The sequence below is a fragment of the Protopterus annectens genome, chromosome 14.part0 (assembly GCF_019279795.1).
Source record: "Protopterus annectens isolate FY-2018-M chromosome 14.part0, PAN1.0, whole genome shotgun sequence".
Lineage (NCBI taxonomy): Eukaryota > Metazoa > Chordata > Ceratodontiformes > Protopteridae > Protopterus > Protopterus annectens.
In genome coordinates this window covers 144,344,302-144,358,636 of record NC_056748.1, presented here as the reverse complement: position 1 = coordinate 144,358,636, position 14,335 = coordinate 144,344,302, and the positions used below count along the sequence as shown (strand labels likewise).

At 42.3% G+C, this 14,335-nt stretch overlaps 1 protein-coding gene across 1 annotated transcript in view; it reads left to right on the top strand.

Annotated features, from left to right (window-relative positions):
• The window catches only part of ATRNL1 (attractin like 1), a gene marked incomplete in the record, with an annotated part of 6,064,901 nt that overhangs the window by 1,542,485 nt on the left and 4,508,081 nt on the right, over positions 1-14,335 (top strand).

Here is a 14,335-nt window from a genome sequence, read left to right as displayed (position 1 = left end):
GAGGCAGGATCTGCCTTTTACAAAACTGAACTGGGTGGGATCAAGGGTCTGCAGATCTTCAATATCGCCATTTATGAGTTCCATGATGATTCTTTCCATAGCCTTGCAGACCAGGCTGGTCAGACTTAGACGTAGTTACCAGGGTCAGTAGAATTTCCCTTAGTGGAGTGGGACCACTGTTGCTGTGCGCCAGTGTTCAGGTACATATCCTGTAGTGAGGCTAAGATTGAATAGCGTTTTTAGGTGCGGGTTTAGTTCATCTTGAAGTTCACGTAACATGCAACCGGGGATACCATCGGGTCCCATAGATGCTGTGTTTTTTGCTTTGTTGAGTGCTGATTTCACCTGTATGTCTGAGATGACAGGTAGGTTACATTCAGCAGGGATAATTACTACATCTTTAGGGGTGAGGGAGGAGAAATTTGCACTGAACCTATCTGCCAGAATATTGGCAATGTCGGTAGGATCAGTGAATTTTGTCGTTGTGTACCAACTCAGAGCATATCTCAGAATTTCCTCCCAAGGTTCTAACATAATTGAAGAAGGCCTTGTGATTGTCTTTGGTATCCTTGGCAATCTTTCTCTCAAAGTTGGCTTTAGATGTTTTATGAGAGAACATAGTTTTTACTTGTGCTGATCAGGAAGCCTTTCCCTTGTGGGATTTGGCTTTGTCCTGCAGTAGCTTCCTTCTTTGTTGTACAGTTTGTTTATAGCGGGTCCACCAAACCGGCGTTTTCCTTGGTGGAGAGGGTCTTGGTTTTAGTTGGGATTGCTTGATCCATGCATTCTTGGAGATGTCTGTAGAAGGCTGTTGTGTAGGATTCAGCATTTTGGGATGTGGTTTCCATTAACCCAGTAGGCTTAAAGGATATCATTTCTGACTTAAGGAGTGTAAAGTCAGCTTTTGAAAAATTTTTCACTGTAGTCTTTTGTTCTGGGGGTGGGGGTGGGATATGTACATCCAACGTGATCAGTTTATGGTCAGATCTTACTAGTGAGGGGTTTATATCTGGTGCGGAGCATTTGGACCCCATGTTCGTGATAATCAGGTCAAGTATATTATCTCTCCTCGTAGGAGAAATGACCAGTTGCTCCATAGCATTTGAGCTAATGAATTCCAGGAATCTTTTGGCTAGGGTGTTAGGGCTAGAATAGTGGGCCCAGTCTATGTTGGGGTAGTTGAAGTCACCCAATATGATGGTGTTTGGTGTGACATTCATATCCTCCAGTGTTTTCAGGAATGCTTGATGGGATTCCTGGGATTGGGAGGGTGTTCTATAACATGCGACCAGTTGTATGGCAGTTTTGCCTATGGTGAGTAAAACTTGTATGGTTTCTGATGCTTCATGGGTAGCCACCAATCGAGAGGTGTAGGTGTCCTTTATGAAAATGGACACTCCCCCTCCCTTTGTGGTTCGGCCTGGAACTTGAGGCCAAAAAGCATGATATGAGGTATAGCCTGGTAGCTGGAGTGCTCTCAGGAGCCTTGAACCAGGTTTCAGTTACTGCACAGACATCGATGTTCTCCATACTGAGAAGTGCTTGAGTGCCTGCATCTTGAGATTTAGACTTCTGGCGTTGAGCAGCATTACCCTTAATTTTTCCATTTTTGTTTTACGGAGGTTGATTTGTCTTTTGAGCATTGCCTAAAAAGGCACTATGGGGTGGCAAGAGCCTTGGCCAGTATCCGAAGCCCAGTGGTGACAGGTGCAAGCCATCCTCCATTGGCAACGTGGCTTGTCCAGCATGTCATCCCAGGCTGACAGACATTGGATCCCCTAGAATGACACCAGTGATTAAGCCAATTGTTAAAATTGATCATTTTGTCTTTGTACTGAGGCATCATTCTTGGTGAAGGCAGGATGCTGCTCAGGGTCAGCGTCATACCAGTCTGGGCTACATAATCGGAGAGCTCCTCAATGTCTCTTTTCATGTAGTCCAGGGCCTCAGGTCATTCACACCAGCATGGACAATGACTGCATCATACTTGTAGTTGCTTTGGAGTGACCTGAGTGCGTGTGTAATGTGGCGGATCCTAGCTCCCGATAGGCAGCTCACCGCTACCCTCTCCTTATTCAGCCTGGTAAGTGGAACGTCGGTGTGTCTGACTATAGAGTCACCTATTACTAATGTCTCTGGCATAGTGTTTTGCCTTAGGGGCTGTGATTGTGTGACACACCTGTTGTTTGAGGTATGTGTTGTAGGTGTTACGTTTGTGGGGTGTATTTCTGGGTGTCTGCTTTGGAGGCCTCTGTTGTTTTGGTAAGTTTTTATAAGAGCCAGTATGTCTTTGTGTTCTTATGTGTTTGGTTTGTAGTGGTGGTGGTTTTATGTGTGACCGGTTTTGCTTCGGGTGTGGGTACCTTCTCCTCCTGTCTGGTCTTGTCAGTCCTGAGTTGAGAGAGTTCAGCCGCCAGTCTGGCTATATAGTTGCATCTCTCACAAGTATTTGTGTTAGTAGGAAGGAGGAGAGGGTTGTCTGTGTACATGAGACAATTGTAACATTGTCTTAAGATTCCCAGGTTAACCAGCTGAATAAGAGAGGATGCTAGTGGTCTACCACTCGACATACTAGAATATTATAAGGAGTGCTGTGCCTTTAAGGGAAGTGGGTATTCACAGCGGGTAGTGGATGGCTGTAGTGCTTACTTTAGTATAAGAGTGCTTACTTATTTATAAGAGTGCTTGCTAAGAGTGGAAGTCCCGAAAACAGTGCTAATATATACAGCTAAATAGACTGAGTAGAGCTTTCTAAGTGAAAAATTGAAGAGCAGACTTCCAGAAATAGTTTAAACCTGTATAACTGGTAAGCGCGCCGCCCCAATCACAAGCAAAACGCCTATGCGCTACCCGTATAAAAAAAGCCCTGAGGCGGATTTTTATACAGGAACTTGAAAAGAGCTAGAAATGGTCCAAAGCAACCAATAATTTACAGCTCAAGTGCTGAGGTCACTTCCCCAGGGACAGATAGGCTGCTCAAGGCTCCCCACTCCCACTGGTGAGCTCAGAAACTTCCTTCTATCCAAGTAAGGCAATGGCCAACACAGGAACTACACACAGCCCAGAATACAGCAAAGCCCGTATACTGGTCCAAACTAGTCGAGCAAAGGCGGGAAAACAAGGAGTATTTTTTTGTTTTTGTTTTAAAGCACACAGAAATGCAATTAAGCAAACAGTAAAATCGATTTACACAGGCTAGCACACTTTAGTGGGCAGCCTCAGCAGTTAAATTAACAAAAAAACAGTATTAATCGACCAGAGTCGACCAAAATGCTACTTTTAAGTGCAGATACTTCAGAATCAGCAGATAGACAAAAACAGTTATAGCTAGTTAAATGAAAGCCATAGAGGACAATGCAGATAAAAAAAAGCCAAAAAGTACTTAAATCTGGAAAGTGGTCACTTCTTTCAGTTCTCTGTTGCCAGGACCCCTCTGCAGGACCACGTGGAGCTCTGCTTATGTATATAGCCAGAAAAAAATGCCCTGAGGCGGATTTTTATACAGGGAACTTGAAAACAGCTAGAAATGGTCCAAAGCAACCAATAATTTACAGCTCAAGTGCTGAGGTCACTTCCCCCAGGGACAGATAGGCTGCTCAAGGCTCCCCACTCCCACTGGTGAGCTCAGAAACTTCCTTCTATCCAAGTAAGGCAATGGCCAACACAGGAACTACACACAGCCCAGAATACAGCAAAGCCTGTATACTGGTCCAAACTAGTCGAGCAAAGGCGGGAAAACAAGGAGTATTTTTTTTGTTTTTTGTTTTTTCAGGAAAGCACACAGAAATGCAATTAAGCAAACAGTAAGATCGATTTACACAGGCTAGCACACTTTAGTGGGCAGCCTCAGCAGTTAAATTAACAAAAAAACAGTATTAATCGACCAGAGTCGACCAAAATGCTACTTTTAAGTGCAGATACTTCAGAAATCAGCAGATAGACACAAAAACAGTTATAGCTAGTTAAATGAAAGCCAGAGAGGACAATGCAGATAAAAAAAGCCAAAAAATACTTAAATCTGGAAAGTGGTCGCTTCTTTCAATTCTCTGTTGCCAGGACCCTTCTGCAGGACCACGTGGAGTTCTGCTTGGGTATATAGCCAGAAAACGCCTGAGGCGGATTTTTATACAGGAACTTGAAAAGAGCTAGAAATGGTCCAAAGCAACCAATAATTTACAGCTCAAGTGCTGAGGTCACTTCCCCCAGGGACAGATAGGCTGCTCAAGGCTCCCCACTCCCACTGGTGAGCTCAGAAACTTTCTTCTATCCAAGTAAGGCAATGGCCAACACAGGAACTACACACAGCCCAGAATACAGCAAAGCCTGTATACTGGTCCAAACTAGTCGAGCAAAGGTGGGAAAACAAGGAGTATTTTTTTTTGTTTTTTGTTTTTTCAGGAAAGCACACAGAAATGCAATTAAGCAAACAGTAAAATCGATTTACACAGGCTAGCACACTTTAGTGGGCAGCCTCAGCAGTTAAATTAACAAAAAACAGTATTAATCGACCAGACCAAAATGCTACTTTTAAGTGCAGATACTTCAGAAATCAGCAGATAGACACAAAAACAGTTATAGCTAGTTAAATGAAAGCCAGAGAGGACAATGCAGATAAAAAAAGCCAAAAAGTACTTAAATCTGGAAAGTGGTCGCTTCTTTCAGTTCTCTGTTGCCAGGACCCCTCTGCAGGACCACGTGGAGCTCTGCTTGGGTATATAGATTTTTATACAGGGAACTTGAAAAGAGCTAGAAATGGTCCAAAGCAACCAATAATTTACAGCTCAAGTGCTGAGGTCACTTCCTCCAGGGACAGATAGGCTGCTCAAGGCTCCCCACTCCCACTGGTGAGCTCAGAAACTTCCTTCTATCCAAGTAAGGCAATGGCCAACACAGGAACTACACACAGCCCAGAATACAGCAAAGCCGGTATACTGGTCTAAACTAGTCGAGCAAAGGCGGGAAAACAAGGAGTATTTTTTTTTGTTTTTTGTTTTTTCAGGAAAGCACACAGAAATGCAATTAAGCAAACAGTATTGTGCCTCAACTACCGAGCACATCAGGTGAAAAAAAACATAACCCAATATTCTGGTCATAGGAAACTCCATTGTGAGACACAGTGATGTACCTCTTTCCAGGCTGGATAAGCAGAAGGCTATAGTTCATAGGTTCATAGATTAGTACTAAGCTAACTGCCCTTGCAAGCCATTTTAAGCCTAGCCAATTATCCCTTGTGAGACTCAAACCCTGCACCTTGTGTTTGTAAGGTCTTAACCATTAGGCCACCCTCCCAACCAGTTGCCTGTCAGGGGCCAGGATTCACTAGATCACACAAGCAGTTAGGTCATTTACCCCCTAAGTACCAGTATGACTCAGTCATAGTCCATGTGGGCATGAATGACCTAAGATGTACTTCCTTTGGACTATATGAAAAGACATGATTAAACTCTCAGAATATGTGTCACAGGCAGGTATGAGCCTAGCATTAAGCATCATTCTACCTTCTCCAAGGATGACACCACAGCACCATCAGAAAATGATTGACCTTAACAGTTGGCTTAGCTATCGGTGTCATTCCAAAGGGGTCCAATACTTGTCATTCAGGAAGGACATGGTTGATAGGCCACCCTTCTTTGCCAGAGATGGCCTTCACCTGTCACTTCTAGGTTTTCTGATATTGGCCAAAACATTATCCACCCCCTATAGTGCCTTTTTGGGCATTGCCAAACAGACAAACCTTCCAACAAAACAAAAGGTACTCAGGACAAGCTAAAGGTGTTACTGATCATTGCTAAGAGTTTCCACAACAAACTGCCCTCCCGAGAAGTGGAGAATGCTGGCATCTGTGCATTTACTGAAACAGGATTCAAAGCCACAGAAATCACTCCGGCAGTGTATGGCTGTAATGCTTTTCATACATTCCGATCACCCACTGAACATGAAAGAGCAAAAGGCCAAGGTGTAAGGCTGGACAAGTAATATGATATGCTTTGCTATTCCATGTCCGACTAACCATGGAAAAAAATCAATTACCATATTATTGTAGTTACAGGACCCCACTGTGAACAAGTAAGCCCATACATCATACCTGAAGTTACTAGAATCACTCACCATCCAGCCCAATACCATACCTATGGGTGATTTTAACTACCCCTCCATTAATTGAGAGGGATGTACAACCACTAACATGCAGACCCAAAGATTTCTTGACTTTATAAATTCAAATGCCCCGGAACAGGTAGTCTGCACTCTCACTAGGAGAACAAATATCCTAGATCTGCTTCTCATAAATATGGGAGTGTGCTGTACCCCCTCCCCCCCAGTGTTATGTCCTGACTGGTAAGATAAGATCACAAATCAGTCTCCCTTGAAATAAAAATAAAAACTAATACCCCTCCTAACCCCAAAAACTTTAAGAACTTCTCTAATGTAAATTACCCCATATTAAGGGAGCACTTCGCTAGTTCACAAGGTCCCCCAAATCCAGAAAATACAGAAACCTATGCAGAGGTGTATACAAAAACTCTGTATCACCATGTAAACAGCTGCATAGAAGCAGCAATACCAGAGCAAAATAAACCCAAATCAAACCACAAAAAGAAGCCACCCTGGTGAAACCTTGGTATTAATAGGTTGTACAACAAAAGAAAGAAAATCCTGCCGGGAGGTAAGAGGGAATGTGCACAATATAACAGTAAGTTCCTTATTAGTCTAAACAAACAAATCAATGAACTTGCCAAGATTCTGAAGGCAGACTTTAAGGTAAAATATCCTTCAAAGCTAAGGAATAATCATAAGGCATTTTTCAGTTATGTCTTCAATCTCTCAACAATGTGTGGGATTCATTGTAGATGGCATTACATGTACTCGGCCAGAAGACCTAGCAAATCTGCTGACCATCAAATCCAGCTCAAATTTCACCTCCCTATTACCCCCAGTTCTCCCACAGGAAATACCCTCCACCACTCCACTGCCAATTATCACCAAATTCCAGGGGCCTGACAGTATAAAAGATTGCCTCTTAAACAGCTTAAATCAGGACTTATGAGGCCCGGTAGGATTTCTATTTAACCACAGCTTCTGGAATGACTTTGTCCTAATAGAGTGGAGGACAGCAACAGTCAGCCCTCTGCATAAAGGGAACCATCTACTGACGGTGAAGATAACCGAAACTGCCAAGACCAATCAAAAAATAAAAAAAGCTGTGAACTGGGTCAGGACCTGGAATTTGGGGACTAAACCCAAACAACACTGAAACCTAAACAGCAACCAAATATACCCCCAAGCAGGGTAATGCTTTGCATAGACAAACTGTAGCAAGAGTAAGCATGACAAACTGCCAACAACAGAGCAGCCAAATGCAAAGAACAACAGAGTTAAGTCTCATCTGGTTAATCAGATGCAGATGTAGGCAAGGGTATAGCCAGCAATATGTACATTTTACACACATGACCCATCTTGCACCCCTTTATATAAAAAGTGTAGGTCATGTCACAACATCATAGTGCAGAATATTATCTTTTTGTAGGTTCATAGTTAAATACTGGGTTAGCTGCCCTTGCAGGCCATTTTAAGCCTTATCAACAGCTCTTCAAACGTGGGAATCAAACTCTGTACCATGAGTTTTTAGTTAAAGACTTTAAGCATTATGCCAACTCCAATCCCCATATACTTTGGGAAGTAAAAATACAACCTGGAATACCAGCTAACTCTGGAGCTTTTAGAAAATTTTCTAAGGCAAACTTCCTACTGCTAAATGACATCTCAGCAAAATTACAAGCTCCCCAAACCCTTTTAACATAACTGCCTATGTGGAATTGTTCATGGAAACCCTGTATAATCATGTTAACAGCTCCACTGAGACATCTGTATCCACGCGTAACAAACACAGCACTAACCTAAAGCACACACAATTTTTTTTTAGATACCCTATTATATTTGTTAGTGTCTCCTAGAATATCATACATTTTCCCTTCATATAATATTGTCCCTAATAACTGCTCTTCCACCCAAGTTCCCAGGCCTCAATGAAAATGTTTGTATTACCTCAGTCCTGAAAATGATATAATAGCTTGGTGTAATAAAATATCAAGTGATTACATGTTTTATAATAGGTTTTTAATTATAAAGATAAGTAAAACTAGCCTTCTTTGACTTTATATTATAAATAGTCTAAACTGTACTTGAGATGTAATGTGTTTTAATACGCAAAGAATAACATGCATTATTGTTTTTTTAATGGTATAATACATTTTTCCACTAGATGGAGCTCCAACACTGTTTATGGACACATCTAATGTGGCCCTCATTTTAAAAGACTTTAAGAAGTTTTTAAAATATTTATGTTTTGACATTCATGTTCTATATGTATAATGAAATATTTTAGTAAATACGTGACAAGGAAGGTTACTCTTAGTAGTTAGGAACAATGTACTACACCACATGAATATGTTAGATTACATTTGTTGTTGTTGTGTCTTTCAGCTTTTCCTGGTTAGGGGTCGCCACAGCGGAACTCCGGTCCGCTAATGATTGGTAGTTGATTTTTACGTGCCGAGTTACCAGCCCTGACGCACAACCTTCAACGAAGGTACGCCCATTCACGTATGTCTCCACGCAGAAGATGCTCTAGCTGAGAATTGAACCGGACAGCGTCTTACTGTGAAGCGACAATGCTACCACAGCACCACCACCGCGTGTCATGTTAGATTACATTTAACTTATGAAATAATTAAGGGGTTGATTTTATTGGACAGAAGGATAACTGAGTATATATAAGGAAGAAATTAACACACTGTGTGTTTATGGCATTTGACGAAGTTTATTTGTAAATGAAAATGCAGTGTATAAGACTACGTTAATGTGAGTACGGTGTTTAAGGTTACATTAATAAAGATGATGTGAAGTGGTTATTGCTGGCAAGCTGGTGTGTTTTCTCCTACCTGTTGCCTGGTTTTGGATTGTTTGTGTTCACGTTTGGCAATTTTTTCTCCTTTTACACTGAGTGTAATAGATTGGGCACCGCCAGAGCATCCCCTCCTGCAGCAACCCCCTACCGCTCCAGTAGCAGCCCCTTCCCCAGCCATTCCAGTGTTCTACTACTTGGCTATTTCTCCCCAGTTACCATAAACACTGTTCAAACCTGTTAGTGTGCATACTGTTTTCTTATTTACTTCTACAATGATTACAGAAATTGAAACAAACAGTATTGTCTCGCAATGAAAACAGACATAAGCAGTAAACTTCATTGCCCTTAAAACTCACATTCATTGAAATGGAATGATGCCAGGGCACTTCTATGGGCTAGGCTTGTAAAGGCTCCAGGGCCATTAGCCTTGTACATACCTATGAAAACCCACATTCATTTTGCATCTGGCCAGTGGAGGACCAAGCTTACCTCTGGGCTGTTTTCAAATCGTAGGCCCCTTGCACACATTTTTAGGACCATGCACACATGCACATGTTTTTGATTCACTTTCCTGGTTGTATTAAATTATATTCCTTGTATCATAAGCACCACTTGTTAGAGTGTGTTTTAAATTTGTAGTTTTGAACAGTCTTCTAGTAAGCAATGAAACAAAATGTATGAACCAATAATGACAAAACTACCCATTTCAGAAAGTTTCAACCATAAAAGGCCACTCAAACTTCTGTCATTACAATCCACCAATATCAGTACATACGCAAAATCTCTGCAGAAGTAAGTCATCTAAATGATTCCACATTAAAGGGATCTGTAATTAATGAAGAGGTTGCTGCAAGCAAACAACTTTATATTTCAGTATTTCATCTACAAATTCAGTGCTTGCTGCCCGCGACAGTTATCCCACTCCACAAAGGGGGAGCCACGACGGACCCCGGGAACTACCGCCCCATTAGCCTGACGAGCCTGGTCTGCAAGGCCATGGAATGTATCATCATGGAACTCATAAACAAAGACATTGGTAATCTCCAAACTCTGGACCCTACTCAGTTTGGATTTGTAAAAGGCAGATCATGTCTCCTTAACCTGATTGACTTCTTTGAAGCAGTCACCAAAGCCATAGATGAGGGTAAAATGGTTCACACAGCTTATCTAGATCTCGCCAAGGCTTTCAACACCATCCCCCACTCTGGAATTATAGATAAGCTCACTAAACTAGGTGTAAATCCCTATGTCACAAGATGGGTTGCCAACTGGCTCATGGACAGAACCCACACTGTGAAAGTAGCGGATTCCAAATCCGACATCAGACCAGTGACAAGTGGAGTACCACAGGGTTCAGTCCTGGGTCCTCTCCTGTTTGGTATCTACTTTTCTGAAGTGCAGGCCAACACAGAAGGTCTTTGGCTAACAAAGTTTGCAGATGACTGCAAACTAGGAGCCATAATCGAAACTCCTAACGATGTGGACAAACTACAAAAGGGCCTCACTGAGACAGATACCTGGTGTCAAAGCCATGGCCTGAAGCTCAATGCCAAAAAGTGTATTGTCATCCCCTTTGGTAAAAACTCTGTACCCATGAACTACCACATAGCTGGTAGTCTACTTAATGCCGAAAATGTGATGAGACCTTGGGACACAGGTGGACAGTAGTCTCTCCTTTGATAATCACATCGCCACAGTGGTCAGGAAATCCTTCCACGTGGCTCATCTCATCACAAAAGGATTCTCATCCAGAAAAAAGAGGTCATTGTTCCCCTCTACTCATCACTCATTAGACCCATTATAGAGTACAACGTGCCCCTTTTGGTATGTACCTCACAAGACATCTACAACAACTGGAAAGACCACAGAAATACCTCACAAAGAGGATTACTGGCCTCAAACAGATGCCCTACGCAGACCGTCTCAAAAAGCTACAGCTTTACTCCATCGCATATCGCCTACTCAGGGGCGATCTCTGCCTAACATACAAAGCTATGTCAAACCCAGAGCTGTTGGACATGCTCCACTTAAAGAAATCCCAATCCCTCCGAGCTACACGCTCTAGGGACCTTAACCTTGTCACCACAATAAACAGAACATACTGGAGGGATAGATTCCTGTCCCAGAGACTTCCCATACTCTGGAACAGACTACCTATCTATGTCAAACAGAGCTCCTCATTAGCACTCTTCAAGAAAAATCTTGATGATTGGATGGGAAATGGGAAATTCACCCCGGGGATCACTTCTGCGGCTCTGCTCGACAGGGGCACAGGAAAATAATTTTCTTGGGTGGTGAAAGCCAGGGTACATTTTTTGGCTAGGCTTGTATGGGCCCTAGGGCCGATAGCCTAGTACCTACCTATGAACCTATAAAAATAAATTGCCTATGTTACATTAAAAAAATAATAAGCCAGTAATATTGCAATAGGGAATGGATGGCAAACTGATAACAGGTTCATAGTTACTAGATAACTCCTCCATAGAAGGACATATTCACAGGACTCCAGCATCCACTCCCTTTAAAGTACAACACAGTACCAGTGATTCATCTGCATACTGTGGGAGTAGAACCCACGGCCTTCTACATCAGAAACAAGCACACTACCTGTTATGCTACTAACAATGCAAACAGACTTAGCATAAGCAGCACTAAACTTCTCTTACGCTAAAACTCTCAGCTCCTTGTAAAATCCACTTGACACTCGACTAAATTTCTCAACTTCACAGCACAAGAAATCTGAAAAAGGCCAAAATTTATTTGGGGGGAGGGGGGCAAAGGCCCAAAACCAGGGACACATTTTAAATATTGCTTGTATAATCTTAGAAAGTAAAAAAAAAAAAAAATAGAGAAGAAAAAAGAGATAATGTAATCCACTGTGATAGAAGTCTGTGGAAATAAATCCAGTGCTGCACAGAAGGTAAAATCCACAAAACTAACCACGACACCCTTTTAAAAATCCAAAAAGTTTTAATGTAAGGTTAGCGCTTTCATGCCCCAATGAGCACTTCTTCAGACCAATATTTGTCTGAAGAAGTGCTCATTGGGGCATGAAAGCGCTAATCTTATATTAAAACTTTTTGGATTTTTAAAAGGGTGTTGTGGTTAGTTTTGTGGATTTTACCTTCTGTGCAGCAATCTTAGAAAGTCGCTAAAATAAAGTGTTTTGTGTTACCATGTGTTTCCTGAAAGAAAAGACAACTGAAACTTAAAGGGCTATCATTATTTAGGGAATTCAGTTCTCACTGAAAGCCACAAATTTTAAGAGGAACAGATGAAAAGTATGAGCCAAATATTCTGTGAAAATCTGGAAAGTTGAGAGCCATGGACTCAACTCCCAGAATCGCCACTGGTGGTATGGGTAGAAAATTCAGCCTCTTGTTCTTTGTACTTAAGGTACAGAGTTTGAGCCTGAGTAACACTAACCACCAGGTACACCTAACATACACACGCACACACACACGCACACGTACCCATAACACTGGGGAGCAGCAGAGAACTCTCCTCGCCTCAAAAACTAACTGCACTGTACCAAGAAAACATTATGGATCAACAAAACTCTCCTTGCCGCAGCAATGATCAGCACTCGGGGGAGCATTTTAAGTCTCCTTAAAAGCTGTACCTTGTACCCGAAAACACAAAATGCTTGGGCACATATCTGATCAGGCACTCACACACACTTACCAATGGAATAGCTAATTAGTTTAACTTCTGCACACCTGTTCCATATTAGTGTGATATGCATACATGGGTCCTAAAGAAGACAAATCCACATTGGGTCCTCCTTAAAGAAAAAATGGTAATTGCCTATGTTGCTTCAGTTATTTTTACCCCAAGAGACAGGTCTTGCAGCTGTAAAAGTGTGTGTGTGGGGGTGCTTCCTCCCCCTCGATCTATGTTTCTGGCGCCCTTGCCTACAGCGCAGTATTTGTCTGTAAAACATTGTTCATGCAGACGTCACTGTTCCAGAGTTGCTGTTACTGCATTGACTTTGTACTTGATTTTCTTCAGTCAAAATGTTTTAACAAACATTTGTTGCTCTTCAATGGCTACTTAAAACACAAATGGTCTAAATGCCACAGAACAGACTTTAAAAGTGTTTTTTTCCTGCTGCTTCTTTATAGACTTTCTAATTTTTAGTTTTTTGTTATACTTGAGTCAGTTCTTCAGCTCATGTCTCTCCCCATCCATGCTTCACCTCCCCAGCTGCGAAAGTGCTGACGGGAATTTGAGCTGTTTACTGCTGAGATCCGAGGTGGTGGTGCTGCAGTAGCGTTGTCGCCTCACAGTTAGATGTTGTCCTGTTCGATTCTCAGCTAGAGCGTCTTCTGTTTGGAGACGTGCGTGAATGGGCGTACCTTCATTGAAGGTTGTGCGTCAGAGCTGGCAAGTCGGCATGGAAAAATCTACTGCCAATCATTAGCGGACCGGAGTTCCACTGTGGCGACCCCTAACCGGGAAAAGCCGAAATACACAACTGCTGTGACTGACATCTCACAGCAGGAGACTTGAGTAATGGCCTGTTTCCTTCTTCAGCCTTATTTTGACAGTGGGATATTTTTGCTGCACCACAGCCTTCTCCTGTCATGAAATTTCATTCCATGCTTAATAACACTTTAGAACGCACTGTTTTGCAAGCATTCAAACTCCTATTCTCAAGGCTTCCTGTTCAGCCAAACTCCCAAACATATTTTGACTAGTGTGGTTTAAGTACAGAACAGTTAAAGTACTTTATTTCCTGAATTGCATAGTACTTCACCCTATTTGAGGTTGTGAATTAAATAGTCCACAGCATGATTACAAAATTTTGCATTAAACAAAACCAAGGACATTTGAAGTGTGCGGTCTTTGTCTATTTACCAAATTCAGTAGTGACATTGCTGTCAGCAACTTGTCACATAGATATGGGGCTTGTCTGGATTTTCATAGGTAAGTACTAGGCTATCTGCCCGAGGGCCTCTATAATCCTAGCCAGAATGTGTTGGCTTTTGCCACCCCCTTAGATTAGTTCCCTGTGCCTCGGTCCAGCAGAGCCATTAGTTCCCTGTGCCTCTGTCCAGCAGAGCCACAGCAGTGATCCCTCGGGTAAATTTTCTGTTTCCCATCCACTCGTCAAGGTTTCTCTTGAAGAGTGTTAGTGAGAGGCTCTGCCTAATGTAGATTGGAATCCTGTTCCAAAGCATGGGGAGTCTCTGGGACAGGAATCTATCCCTCCAGCATGCCCTATTTATCGTTGTGGTGAGGTTTAGATCCCTAGAGTGTGTGGCTGTTGGGGATTTGTTTTTTTTTTTTTTAGGTGGAGCATGTCCATCAGTTCTGGATTGGACATGGCCTTGTACGTCAGGCAGAGATCACCTCTGAGTAAGTGGTATGCAACAGAGTACAGCTGAAGTTTCTTCAGTCGGGCTGCATACGGGCATATGTTTGAGG